This window comes from Astatotilapia calliptera, chromosome 13 (genome assembly GCF_900246225.1).
Source record: "Astatotilapia calliptera chromosome 13, fAstCal1.2, whole genome shotgun sequence".
NCBI lineage: Eukaryota > Metazoa > Chordata > Actinopteri > Cichliformes > Cichlidae > Astatotilapia > Astatotilapia calliptera.
Window position 1 is genome coordinate 16,737,885 of NC_039314.1, and position 14,902 is coordinate 16,752,786.

Below are 14,902 nucleotides of genomic sequence, written 5' to 3' on the forward strand. Positions count from 1 at the left end.
GTCAGCATCCAAAGAAGTCATTCAGTAAGCTCAGAGAATTATTTCTGAAGACTTCTTAAAGAAATGATAAGAAAGCTTGCCTGAGCCAATTTAGGTAATATTGAAGAATAAAGTGGCCATTTTCAATGCTGATTTTCAAGCTTGTTTGAATTGTACAGATTCTGTTTTTGTCTTTTTTTTTAGATGTCTTTGCACATTTCAATAAATTTTCCTTTCCCCTATTTTCCTAGCAAAATATGAAGAAATTAGTAGTCACTCAAAACTGCTGCATAGTGCTGTATACACATTCAGCCAGAAAAATCTTTTTCATACTGGTCATTACAAAGAACAGAAGTCTAAGGCATATCAACATTAGTTTCACCTTTCAGGCCTATGGGTGTTTTACATACAACCTAAACAAATAGTCGTGCTGCCTGGACCTATTATAACTATAGGACATATTTAATGTTTTCTGGCATTTCCATAATGGCATTTGTCCTACTTTATTACATACTGGGCACAGTACCTCTTGCACCTACAAGGATTTGTCAATATAAACCTGATTCCCAAGTTAATATTGACAAAGGTCGGTTGGCCACCTAACCTTGTATCCGTTGTCACCATCAGCAATGCACCTGGAAAAATGGCCGCTGATTAAAAGGCTTTTTAAATGTTGATAATGTCTGTGTCAAAATCACTGTGGTCACAAGAGCCACTCTATATGGGCAATTTCAGCTAAACATTACAAGGACAGTTAATCATTAAAGGATTTGCTCTTCTAAATAGCAAGCTATCTTTATAGTGTTGACCTTTAGGGGACCTTTAGTGTCCGTTGTAGATTAAGCTAGTGCATGTTAAATCTATTAAATATCATTCACTTTCATTTAAGCTCCTCTTTGGAAGAGACAGCAGTGTCAATTGCACAGTTATAAGAGATAAGTAAATGCTCTAAGTGTAATAGTCTACAAAACAAACTGCATGAACCAAAACAAGCTAAGCTAAGAAGTATTAGCAACTTTAGATCAACTGGGCCAAAAATAAATAAAGTGTGATTAGCACTCTTGCCTTACAGCAAGAAGGTCCTTAGAGGGAATCGTCTACTTTCTGGGGCCATGCTAAGTGGAGCTTGCCTGAATAGGCTCCCTGAGTGAGTTCTTCCTGAGTACTCTGGTTTCCTTCCCCAGTCCAAACTGAAATTAATGCGGACACATTTTCCTAAACAACTTTTTGCCCCCCATTTTCCATTCGGTCTTTCAGTACCCACTCACTTCCTTTAATTGCCCTATTTCCCAGTGTAAAGCATTTAAGTGAAAATATCTAAGCAAAAAGAATTCAACAACATGTCTTTAACCATTTACAGGGCACTCACTGAAATACTTGGAAATTCACATTTTACATCTTAGAGTTTAATTGGATAATGATGTCACTTTATAGGTGACTTTTCGATGATTGGCTGGGAGAAATCAGTGTGGATAATCTCACAGAGACAGGGAGGGAGACCAGCTTGGGTGTCCACTGAAGGTACCCAAATACGGTTTCTCACCTGATAAACAGTTAAGCAGGGAATTGCTATTGTTTTCTTGAAAATCGTCTAATGAGGAAATCATTCCTTTTCTCATTTTCTCTACCAAATGCATGCTAGTAAGATGGCTACTCATAACAAATTTAAATGAACCCATGGCAGTGGGCACAACAATGCCATCCGGCTATACTAATGCACGGAGACATTTTAACAGTATCGAAATCATTAGCCTGTAAAGCAGGAGCGGAGGTAAGAAGAGGTTCTATCTCTGGAACACATTTAATTTGAATCGCAAATACTGACCTTTTTTATTAACCACACTCCACAGCATGTGTCACACTTAGTCTACACTGAGCTTAGTCATGCTCATTTTCATCATTTGGCCATTAGTTTCCTATTTACATCATGTGAAGATTGCTCACTTGCGCTGAATTTCTTGCTGGCTCTTGGTTGATGCTTGGAAATGTTTACTTTGCCATTATCAGGGTCCTTGCTTATTGTCTCCATCAGTCTCTGTGCTCGCTTCCCTGTGGGCAAAGTCTCACTTAGTGAAAATGTGTTATTTTTTCCCCCCTCAGTACCTCACTTTCCTGGAGAACCTGCTATTAGGCTTTACAAATAAACATTTTCAAAGAAATTATTTCATCCTCCGACTGACAGCTCAGCTTCTCATTGTTTGGCTTCCAATGTGGTACAGTGTTTACATGGCATTTGCCCATGGCATTGCTTTTCCATCTTTCCAAAGCTATTTATGTGTTTTCTATTCAAAAAAAGTAATAATATAATAGTTACATTATTCTGATATCTAAAATTGTCACCTGATGTGGCAATTTTCTACATGAGATTGTCCCACTATGAGGCACTATTGATATAAAACTAATACAAATATGTACAGAAAAGAGAATATGAGAATGTTTGAAATTTAAAAAAAAGAAGAAACACCCACTGGTTTTGCAAAATCCCTTTAATTAAAAACTAACCATTTATGTCACAAATTCACACAAATAAAAATTGGTTTGTTTAAAATATGGGGGTGTGCTAGTGCTGACCTTTTCTGATGAAAGGTTGTGGATGTTGCATCTCCTCTGCACCAGAATATTGAGATGCCTTTCTCTCTCTCTTTTTTTCTTGTTATCAATAAAATAAATCTCCACCTTTATTTTTTCATTATACAAGTATTTTCACCTTTACGGGACGTGCATGAACACAGCTGTTGTTCAGACATCATGTAGCATTCAGGTGTTGCTTGGTTTTTATCTCTGGGATTCATCTGGAATGAACTGCAGAGTTGTCTTTTTATTGTTTTTTTTTCTTCTTCCCATCTATTATAACAGCAGGGTCCTCAGAATTTTTCAGACCATGAAATGGTGTTGTCCTCTGATAGAGCCCCCAGTGTTTTAATAAGATAACATTCATCCTTTTAAAATGAATGTTATGAAATGAATAAATGCATTTACCTTATTAGCCTAACAGATCACTTCACTCTTGGACTCACTTGTGACTTCTAGAGTTCTTTTAAAGTAGAATGGGAGTCAGAGCCTTATAGCTCCCAGTTTGGATTCAAAAGACAGACATCTTCTCTAGGCGTAACCCTTTGATCACGTGACCCTGAACCATCCCTCAGTTATGCTGCAATAGGCTTAGGCAGCTGGGGGACTTCCCATAATGCATTCAGTATTTCTTATTAAACTCTGTTTGTTTATACATCACCACTGTATTGAATCATTAGTTATCATCGTAATCTGGCTCTTTCTCCCATAGTTTGTCTTTTATCCCGCCACCCTCTGCTCTCTTCTCTGTCTCCTTACCCTCAGCTTATTGTGGTAGATAGCTTCCTGGTTTCTTCCTGTTAAAAGGAAGTTTCTACTTCCCACTGTCACCAGGCCCTTGCTCATCATAGGGGGTTGTGTGATTGTTAGGGTTTCTTTCTAATATTGTTGGTTTTACAATATAAAGCACCTAGAGGAAATTTGTTCTTGTGAATTGTTTTGAACTGGTGCTATATATCATGAATTGAATTGAATTATTATTATTGACAGCACTGGTAATATACTCCTAGGTAGCCTACGTTTGTCCTACTTACAGCAATAACTTTAAATGTGATAAAAAGCATGGTTGAGTGAGTCAGGAAATTTACAGCAGTCATTTTTTTCTTTTTTCTTTTTTTCTTTACTGTAGTAATCTTGAATGGCATACATTTATTTATACATTTACTGAACCAAAATTTTGCTTATATAACAAGAGATGGTCGTTTCTTTATAAAGCCCAGTGGTTGATACCATAACTGAGCACTTTCTACTCCTGCAAGCTGCCATCCTCTCAACTAGCTTACTTGCATTATAACATATAACAAAGTTTCATCAGTTCAATCAACATTGCTTTTGAAAAGTTACAACATTTTGTTTTCTTTCTTTCCCTTTTACATCTCTCAGTCAGCTTCTCGTTTTCTGTTAGACTGAAACCTGTCTGTCAGTACAGTTGTAATATTCCATCAGGATGTTGGGATGCATATAAATGTGTTATTTGTTGATCTCCTTTGGATAACACTGTGTGGCGCGGCGTGGTTCGCGATGCTGCGGCAGGTGCAATGGACGCACCAGCGTGGCATCTGCAATCACGCCTCACTGGCTTAAAAGTCTGGATTTTGAGTTAACGTTGTTTTTATGTTGAGCTGGCAGCTGTGTGTGTCCAGCAACCGTCATTAATGAAATAAAAATGATCATGTTTACACACCGACTGAATTCTGCGTTGTTAGCTGTATTCCGGGTGTGCTGTCAGATTATTACAGATCACATTACAGACTTTGGTCACAAGGTGGTATGATTGTGAAAGATGGCAGTTACTCCCTCAAGACTTTGGTAAGCCACCTTTGTCTGTTTTATATTTCAGGGTTGTTTTAGGTTGTTTATTTTGAAACCAGAACAAAATGGATGGTGATGTGAAACTGCTGTGTAAAGTAGTTGGAGTTGGGGTTAATGACCTGTATTAGCAGTGCAGGCTAGAAGCCATGCCCTTATTTAGTACGGTAATACGGTAATTGTGCAATTTCCAGAATGACTCAAGGTGGAGTTAGAGAAACTGCTGTGAAATGTAAGTGCCTTTAAATATTGTGCGTTCAACATTTCACTGTCCTTTGTGAGGGTTTTGATTTAGCATTCATTTATGTCTTTGTGTTTCATTTCTGTCTTTCTTTCTTTCCGTATTCATTGTCATGTTTTGGCTGTGTACAGGCAGGAGAAGGACCCAATAGCAAAACTCACGACAACGAAATTAAACTCAAAAAGCTGCTTTATTGCAGAATGGCATGGAAAACTAAACTGGGACATGGGCAAACTAAAACGCAAGGAAACACAGCCATGAGGGAGACTACAACACTGACAAAGAGAAACACAGGGCTTAAATACACAGAGGGATAACGAGGGAATGAGACACAGAAGGAGAGCACAGCTGGGAGTAATCAGGCTGGACGAGACAAGGGAAGCAAAACTAGAAATACTCACATGAGACATGGACCTTCAAAGTAAAACAGGAAACACACTGACTGAACTCTAAACATGCAAACTTAACAGCAACTGAGAAGACAGAACATAGGGACCAGAAACATGGTACAAAAAGGTCACAGTAGACACAACATTGAACACAGGGAAGCCATATTACAAAGCCAAAGAACTAAACCTATGATATCCATAACTGAAATCTAGGGAAACAAGAAACAGTACAACAAAGGACTCAAAACATAATCCATAATATAAAAACACGAGATCTCTTCAAAATAAAACAGGAAACATGAGAGGCAGACATGACAACATAAGACACACAGGCTGTATCCCAATTCAGGGTCTGCAGCCTTAAAGTACGCAGCCTCAACGATCCTCAAGGGCCGCGTACTCAAAGACCACTAAGGCCGGAAGTGCGGGGCTTGTGAAATGGGACGGTCTAGCCTCCGTTGCGCTGCCCAGGTTGCCTAGCAACCATGATACTAACAGCTGGAAACGTGTCATACAGCTTTGTTTGACAGAAATGAAGGAGAAAATCTTTTGTTCATTTGTTTGTTTCTTTCTACATGAGCTTTGATCATTCTCTGTAGGATTAAGCTCAGCTATTGAACGGCGTATATTTTAAAGTAAAGGCTTTAAAACCAAGTTAGTACAAACGTCACTAATGTCACATAACTTTGCCGACATGTGGCCAACAGTAATGTTTTCATGTTCTTTGTTATTAAACATTTGCACATAAATAAGTGACATAATATTCAGTACTTACTTAAAGTTTACTCTTCGGGCGCCCCTCATCCGCCGTTTTTTTTCGGTAAAATTATCCACACGCACCGCCACGCTATGCATTCTGGGATATGTTGGGCCACGAAGTCTACACTGCCACAGCCTTAAAATTCAGGGACATGAAGGACGCATTTCAGGGCTGCATTTCGAGCAGCCTTTGAATTGGGACAGCCTTCGGCGCGCCGCTGTGACGTAATCGGCCTTGAAATGCGGCCTTTAAGGCTGCAGACCCTGAATTGGGATACAGCCACAGACATGAAACACACGAAGGGCAAGGGAGACTTCACAGGGGTTGAAAACACAAGGGGGAGCTAATAAGCAAATGAACATAGGACACCTAATAAGCTTAAACATACACTATAAACATCAAAAGAACTAAAACTCAAAACACTGGGTCAAAAGACCCAGGATCGTGACATTCATGGCAACTAATTTTCTATCTATTGTTATTTTGTTATTAATTTGACAAACTTATATGTTACAAAGAACTTAATGCATTTGAAAAGGTATAGATATTTCTAAAGTAGCAAAGGCATCCTGCAAAATATTTGTTTAAATGTGTCAGTTCTCTCTGCTTCTCACCTGGCTCTCGGCTTTACCTGCCATCACAAGAAAATCTGGCAGGGGATTTTAAGAAAGACACAGCTAACTTTGTTAAAAAGCTCTTTCCAGCATTCGCTTTTCCTCCTCCTAAATGTGAAACACTTGAGTTTCACTGAACATGTTGACCTCTAGACCTCACAGAGTGCAGGCAGGTGTAGTAAAAGCTTTCCTTAAATGCCTGCGTAATTTGATCACGATTAGAAGCACACCTAACATTATTAATGTTCAGGAAGCTATACATTTGGCATTAACAAGAACTTCTTTTCTTTTCTTTTCCTTTATTCATGTCTTTGCTAAATCTCCCTATAGTTCATATTCACAATGAATACACTGTACTAACTTTATCTTCTTAGGTAAGCTGTACTTCTGTAGTTTTTCTAAAGCAATGAGTTTGCACAATATTTTCTGGTAGTTAATTACATTTTTCTGTGTACTGGCTACTACTTCATGTTGTTTTATGAAAAATTACACTTTCACTTACTTTTTTTTTTTAAGATCACAATTCATGTCCCCATCAATTTATACCTAAAATGCTGTCCTTTTCAAGGAAAATGAAACCAGAAAAACATCATTACTTTTATACAAACTTGATGCTAATGACGTCGTCTAACATCAAAAATTGACAACCTACTTGAGAGCTGTGTCAAAAAGCCTTTAGCTTCCTTTTTAATCGAACGTATCAAGTGCAGTCATCTTGGCTTGCATCACTGGTAATCCAAATGAAAAACAAAAACCTTTCAAAACAATTATCATTAAATCAAATCCTGTATATAAACATATTTTGTATTACATTGAGAAAAATGCGATTCGCAAAACCTTAAAAAATGTATCCGTTTCTTTTTATCTTTCAGGCAGTATATTGCCTCTGTTTTTTTTTAATAGGTAATCCTCTGCATGTATATTTTTTTCTATTAATTCACTACACTTCTTCATTTCATATGGAAACATAAAGGTTTCATCTTTAGATTAACAGGTAAGAACGTCTTGACAGGAGCTGCATGTTCAATTGACAAATGACCATTCGATGTCAAACCTGGCCTGTTAACCTCACGTCTTTTGGATAGCAGATTAATGCAACGTTTGTCTGGATGTCTGCTTCCTTATCCTCAAATGACCCACAGCTTTGCAGGCAGACATCCTGGGACAGCAAATCTTTGGCTAGTCATGAATAATGATTCTGATTTTGTGCTCACTTGAGAACAATTTCATCAGCAGGGTTCCTTTAAGAGCTTAAATGAGGATCTGTCTATTTGTCCACCCGTCTTTAAAATACAGGCTTGGAGGTGTCTCTAAAGAGCATGGTCTCTTAAGAGGGCTGTGTGAAATGAGAAATATTTATTTTTAAGAACAGTTGCTGTTCGTTGGTTGTGTGTGCGTCTGTGTGTGTGTGTTTCACTTTTACATGAACTTTGGTAACTTCCATTTAAATTGTACAGGCGGTTATATAGCTCATTCCCTGGCTAATGCCATCCGTACAGTGAAGGATAGCTGTGGTAGCATCATCATGTGGGTGTTGCTTCTCAACTGCAAGAAAAAAGAGAATAGTGAACAAAGAACGAGGTCAAAAACATCCATGTACCTGTTTCATGAGGGACACCGTTTGAGATCATGTCAGGAGTTTATCTTTCAGCACAGCAATGAGTTTACAGTCAAGATAATACTCAATGGCTTCAGGACACATTACTGATAGTTCTCTTCAGAGTGACTAATTCTTGAAGATGGCTATTCACAGAAGCTTATCATCAAATTTCAACAGGCTTGACAGGGTGTGCCTGGAAGAATGGGACACTCTACCAAAAGTATGTAAAGCTCAAAGAAACCCACCTAACACGACTTGAAACTGTTGTTATTGCCAGTAGAACCTCTGCAAATTACTGAATTAAGGATCTGAATTCTTCAATGAGAAATTACAGCTTTTGATCTTTAGTTATGATTTTTTTGAAGGTTTTGTGACTATGTTACTGTAGCTAACTAGATGTGGATTGATGAGTAAACTGTGAATTTTATCAATTTAAATTAAACATACATGTGTGCACAAAGTGAACTGGTCTGAAGCAACTGTACAATGGAGTAATGAGTCTTAAGTTAACACAATATAACTCTAATAAGCATTTCATTACATGACAGGATTACATCTTGCAGATCAATATATCACTGTTGACTTCAGCCCCACCAGGCACAATCTCGGGCAGGAACTCATCCATCCTTCTGTGTCATTAGTTGTTATTGTGGCTCTTCCATCCCACAGGACTGCAATAATGATGACAGCCTGTCAAGGTCAAGAATTAGTCACTCCGGAGCATGAGAGACTATGAGGAGGATGAGTACACAAAACAAAACACGTACAGATTCTCGTTACTGAGATACTGATTAATTCATCCCATCAATAACAATCTCAACAGTTAAAAGAGGCTACTAGTAGGTCCAAATTCTTTGTCAGTCTTAAATCAATTGCAATCACTGTGCTAGAGCGAAGTCTTGTTGTTAACCATGGAAACAATCTGCTTATATATTAGATGAATTACTTATGAAGTGTGGACATAGTTTTCGTAGATAGAGAAGTCTAACTTTATGACATCAGCTTTGTGTCATGGCAAACCTGGTTTCTTTGTACTAAGAATCAGCATCAGTCATTTACTGTGACCAGGACAGATGCAGTACAAATTAAATGAGCCTCTCTGGAATCACAGACAAGACCCCAGAGTAATGGAAAATTAAGTGTATTGCTTTTCAGGCTTTGGAAATAGCCTCTTCTTCACCCCGGGGGTAAAAGGAAAATATAGTTACAGACCTCGCTCCTTTTTCACAAAGGTGTCTTACCGAAAGAGCCGATAGATTTATTTCTGTACAGCACTGCATATCCCAATAAATTCAACTAGTGACAGATTTAAAAAATTAAAAATATATATATTTTTTTAGCCATCTATTCATTTTTTCCTCTTAGCCAATTCAGGATTGCACTGAGGGTGAAGCCTGTTCCAGCTGCCATAGCGTAGGAGGCAGGGTACACTCTGGACAGGTCACCAGTCTTTGGACTGTGGGAGGAAGCCAGAGTACCCAGAGAGAAGCCATGGAGAGAGCATGCAAACTCCACACAAAAGGTCCCAGTCAGGTTATTAATTCAAACCCAAAACCTGCTTGCCATGACTCAATGGTGCTAAAGTGCGATGATGTGCTGTTTGACAGGCAAGGTAGGACTCTGAGATAATGAAAATGAACTAAACAAGGCAGTTTTATTTCTGTAGCTTGAAAACTAAAAAATACCAAAAACTCACAAGAGGTGGAAACTAGGAAACTTGAAAGCTACAAGGGAAACATGGAAGTCACAGAAAATAGGTGAACGCAAGGCAAAATAGGACAACGCAAAAAATAAATAGAGGAAAACCAAGGACTTAAATACACATACAGGAGAAAAACAGGAAGTGCAACAGGTGGGAACACACCTGGAAGTAATAACAGACCAAAGAGACAGAGGAAGTAAAACTGAAAACAATTCACACAGAATGAGAGACTATTAAAATGAAACAGCAAGTAACAAACACAGAGACACAGACTAAGACACATGACTGACAAATGAGACTGAGAGGAATAACAAAAAACATGGAGAAAAGACTGACTACCAAGGAGACTCGATGAGACAAAGACAGACTGGACACGAAGAAGGGAAATCAAACAAGAACCAAAAACTAGAAACATGAGTAACAAAACTCCGAGGCTCTCAAAAACTGAACAAAAGTATTTTATAATTCAAAAGAATAAATAACAGTCCAAACAACTCGATCAAAATCTAAACCCCCGAATATGCAATAACCCAAAATCAAAAGCCAAATCGCATAAACACAGACACACAGCACCACCATGCTGCCTTTTTATTAAGATACATAATACACTACTGAGATAACTGCAGAGGACCCCAGGATCAATAATTAAGCAAATAAATAGTTAAATGAATATTTTTAACTTAAGTTTTTCAAGTTGGAAGGTGGTTTTAGACGCTCATGAATAACTACAAAAAAATTAATAAATTATACAGCCACTGACAGTGTTAATTTTTCATGTAATTTTTATTTATCTATTTTATTTTTCAAACATTTTTCCTGAGTCTAGATGATGGTTCACCTATAAACTGTTATATGGTGGGAACCTTAAATCTGTCCACTTGTGGTTAGTATAACATTCATTTCTCTCAGCATCTCATCTTTAACCTAATTTCAAATAGAGTTGGGATGCTGTGATAAAAACTGAATTAAATGATTTTAAAATAATTAAATTTTTAATTTTAAAAAAGTAAACAATAAGTATAAAGAAATAGGTGATAAAGGATTTTGCAATCCAAACATTAAAAGAAAACCTGTTTGTTTACCACTTGTTTTTTTAATACTTGTGAGCCCTCCCTATATCCCCAGGCATAAGTGGCTTGCCTCAATTCCTTGGTTTCCTTTCTCACCCTAAGCTCCAAACAAGAGCACAGGCAAAAAGCAGAAATGCCACTATGAGACACTGCACACCCGTGCACTGTTCCTCTTCACTGAAAATTATCCAAATAAAGGGTGTTAAAATCATTTTACACTCCCTACACAGTAATGATACTCTAACTTCAATTTTTAGTAAGATGCACCAAATATTGTCGAGGATACACTAATAAATGATTTATGAAGCTAGGAAACTCATTTCAGGATTTTATGCAGACATTTTAGATTTAACAAGAGCTTTGATGGCTATTTTTTTATTTGGGTGAAATTACAGCTTAGAAAGGAATAGTGAACAAAAATTGATTTCAACATTTCATTCATTCATCTGTTTGTTTACAGTATTTACAGAAAAAAATTGAGATGAATGAATGGCATGGTGAGTATTATACTTAGTGTCAACCATGCAGTGAATGTGAGGGAGTTTAAATGAAGCTGTCATGCTCTTTTCATTAGCAGTTAATGGATCCCGCCTTTAGGGAAATTCAGTCATCTGTAGTATGCATACGCGGGGGTGAGTCTTCTGTGAGCAATTATTCAGTATTTCTGTTCTGTTGTTATTTCTTCATAAAAGTAGAGTGCACTTATAGTGCTCTAGTGTTGCTCTAGTCTTGCTTACCTGACATGATTAATAAGCTAAATACTCCTAGAATCAACATGCATACATTGCTTACGTGTATAGTCAGTAAGGCGATAGTGCTGCCTTTGAAGTACAACAATTCTGGCCCTGCTGAAAGTCTTTCGTAGGAATTTTCTGTTGAGGCTTTTATGACTTGTTGGACAGTTTGACATTTTTGACGCTGAACTGCAACAAGTGTCAAATTTCTATTTCATCAAGTATGTGTCAATTTCCAATTTGAGTTGTCTTGTTCCTTGAAGATATCGTTCCACAAAGAACAAAACATATCATTTACAGTACAAAATGTGGTGAGTCAGACATCAGAGCCTTTGAAGTTAGTACAAAGAAGGCACATACTCATTTTAAATGCTGTTAATAAGGAACAGATCCAATCTTGCACACAGAGTCTGTTGAACGGTTGATGGAAGATGGGCTTTTATTCTGAGGAGCTTTGAAGTACTCCACCTGGGCAGAGGCTTATCCACGATTTAACAGCAGGGTACAGATCCAATCTAAAAACCCATGTTATTTGAGAGCAGACTCATATAAAAGACTCCTCTTGGGGAGTCACTAGTAAATGATGGGGTAAACTTTCTTTCACACTGGTCAAAAAGAGGCACTTAAAAAGTCTGTTTGGCCAAACTCAGGGATGAGTCATAAGCTTGATGTGCCTAACACCTCATAAATGTGGATGGAGATGAACTTAAAAATACTATTCATGAGCCAGAGTTAGACTTTTCATTTCCCATTTGACATTAAACAATGAAAGTGGTCTAGTTCCTCCAGGTTAGTTTGATGGCAGTTGGAAAACAGTCTCTGGAAAGACTACAGGTTCAGGAGCAGTGTTGGTCAAGTTACTTGAAAAAAGTAATCAGTAACTAATTACTGATTACTCCCCCAAAAAAGTAATCCCGTTACTTTACTGATTACTTATTTTCAAAAGTAATTAATTACTTAGTTACTTAGTTACTTTTTAAAAACACAATTTACAACCTGAAGAGGTGATAAAGTGATAGATCTTTCAGCCCAATTCTACTTTTTCTACATAATCCATCATACAAAATGTAATCAAATGGAAAAGTCTCTTTTTTTTAACTTGTTTTATCAGTTTTAATCTTTTAACTTTATGCATCAAGCAAAACATTTAATTATATGCAACATTCTCTGACTTGAATAAATTAGTTTAACATTTAAACCTATTTTCTACACATTCCAGCACATAAAATAAAATATTTTTTGTGTTTTCACTCACTCTTTCAAACAGATGCAAGTAAAACACAGCAGAAAATAAATAAAGTCAAAGACTCAGCGGTCCTTTTGCTCTATTTTCACCTGTAAAGCAGGAGCAGGGTAGGCGGAGGGTTACCCTGGTGCAGGTGTGCTGCGGTCAGTTGAAGAATCCGCGCGAGTGTCTCTGTGAGTTTCCCATCACGTCGTAGCTACTCGGTGCTTGCTCGGAAATTTAGGGGTTTTTTTCGCTGTAAAAAGAAGTTTTCTTCCCACGCACGATGGACGCTAATGTTTTTGTCACTTTTTATGGAATCAAACTCAAAGTAAGGTCAGTACTTCCACACTTTAAACGCTGCACGCTCATACTCTCTCCCGCACTCGATATATTATCCATTGTTGATCTGCACACAGCTGCTGTCACCAACGTCGCACTTGCTTACGTCACTGTCATGAGACATTCTCGCAAAAAAAATCACGGTTTTAGTAACGCAGTAACGCAGCGTTCCTACGGGAAAGTAACGGTAATCTAATTACCGTTTTTGCAATAGTAATCCCTTACTTTACTCGTTACTTGAAAAAAGTAATCAGATTACAGTAACGCGTTACAAGTAACGCGTTACTGCCCATCTCTGTTCAGGAGTGCTTTGAAACGCATTACTGTACAGTGCTTTGTCTCAGCCAGGCAAAGCTCAAAGTCTGTGTGGTCATTCGTGTAGTTGAACTTTAATACTCTAGTACCCTTAGATGTATGCTCTGTGATATATCTTCATGGTTTTGTTGTCCAACGATTAAATGTGTCTAACTTTTCTGTCACACAGAAAAACGATGTGAAAATCAGTCACTATTTGACACCAGACAAACAAAGGTGTGATTTGAAAAGATGTGGAATTACTTGCATTAAAACACAAAGTTTGGCTGATACATACAGTAGAAGTAAAAAGCCTGTCTCCCCTCTCACATTACAGCATGCCAGGTTAAAACTTTCCATACCCTCGGGTTCATTGCTGACATAATGCCCAAAGAGAGTTTTCAAGTACATCCATATTAGATAGGATGGGATTTGAGGAAATTGTGTTTTCTTATGGGTTTGTCTTTTTGTTGATTTATTGCTCCCATTTCACATTTTATGAAAGTTTTATAGATTTTTGTTCTTTTCCTTGAGCTTTTCACATTGTCACACTTTGTTTCTTAGTGGAGAGGGAGGCATTAAAATCCCTTAAATGAGTTAGTAAATGAAACATTTACCATATGATTACATATGATGTACGTGTTATATAACTTTACTTTACCCTGTTGAGTATTTTCAGCTATTTATATGCACCCGCTTCAGATGTTGTCACTCCATTCAATGGGATGATTAACGTTGATAATGCCCATTGAATGGACCAAAAACATCCGAAGTCAGTGTTAATGTATTGTATATCCAGCTTCTACAGTGAAATTGCTTCATTATAACCACATCGATTGTTGGACTTTGTATCTGTACATAAGAATTTCATGATGAAAGAACATTCACATAAATGGCATGCTGCCTCTTCTCAGTGATCACTACCTTCCACTAGAACTGAAAGGATGCTTGTGTTTTAGTGTTTTGTTTTGACCACCACTGTTTGCTTCTTAGAAGAGACTAACAGTGGGGGATTTAGAATGATGCCTTTATTGAATTGTTTGTGTGTTTTTTTTTGTTCTTTTTTGAAAATCTAGTGAGGATGAGAGGTTTGAACTGGCAGTGTATTGTAAAATGTTTGTGTTAAGGTGTTTTCCCTAACGAATTCATGGCTCTTTACTGCTCTTAAAACACTGACTTTCTGTGGAAAGCGTTCTGAGTCATTTTACTATACTCAATATGCTTACTGCTCCAAGTCAACATATGCGACTCAAAAACTTCCACTGATTTCCAATTAATCACGCCAGTCTTATAGATATTACACTTGATTGTTTAAATACAGTGTTTACTATCATTGCATTTAAAATATAGTCTAAGGGTTGTTAGTATACTATTGCTTTATACATAGTTCCATTTACTACAAGGTGCATAAGTGCGCTTTATTAAACAGCTGAGCTTCAGTCTTCCATCTTTCCTTCATAGAAGCGCCTGGTTATTTCTTATGGGGACAGTATTAAAAGTCTAAGTGTATGTAGACTAACGTGATTTCAAAGCATAGTGATATGACCATTTTACACCGAACACAAGCTCCCA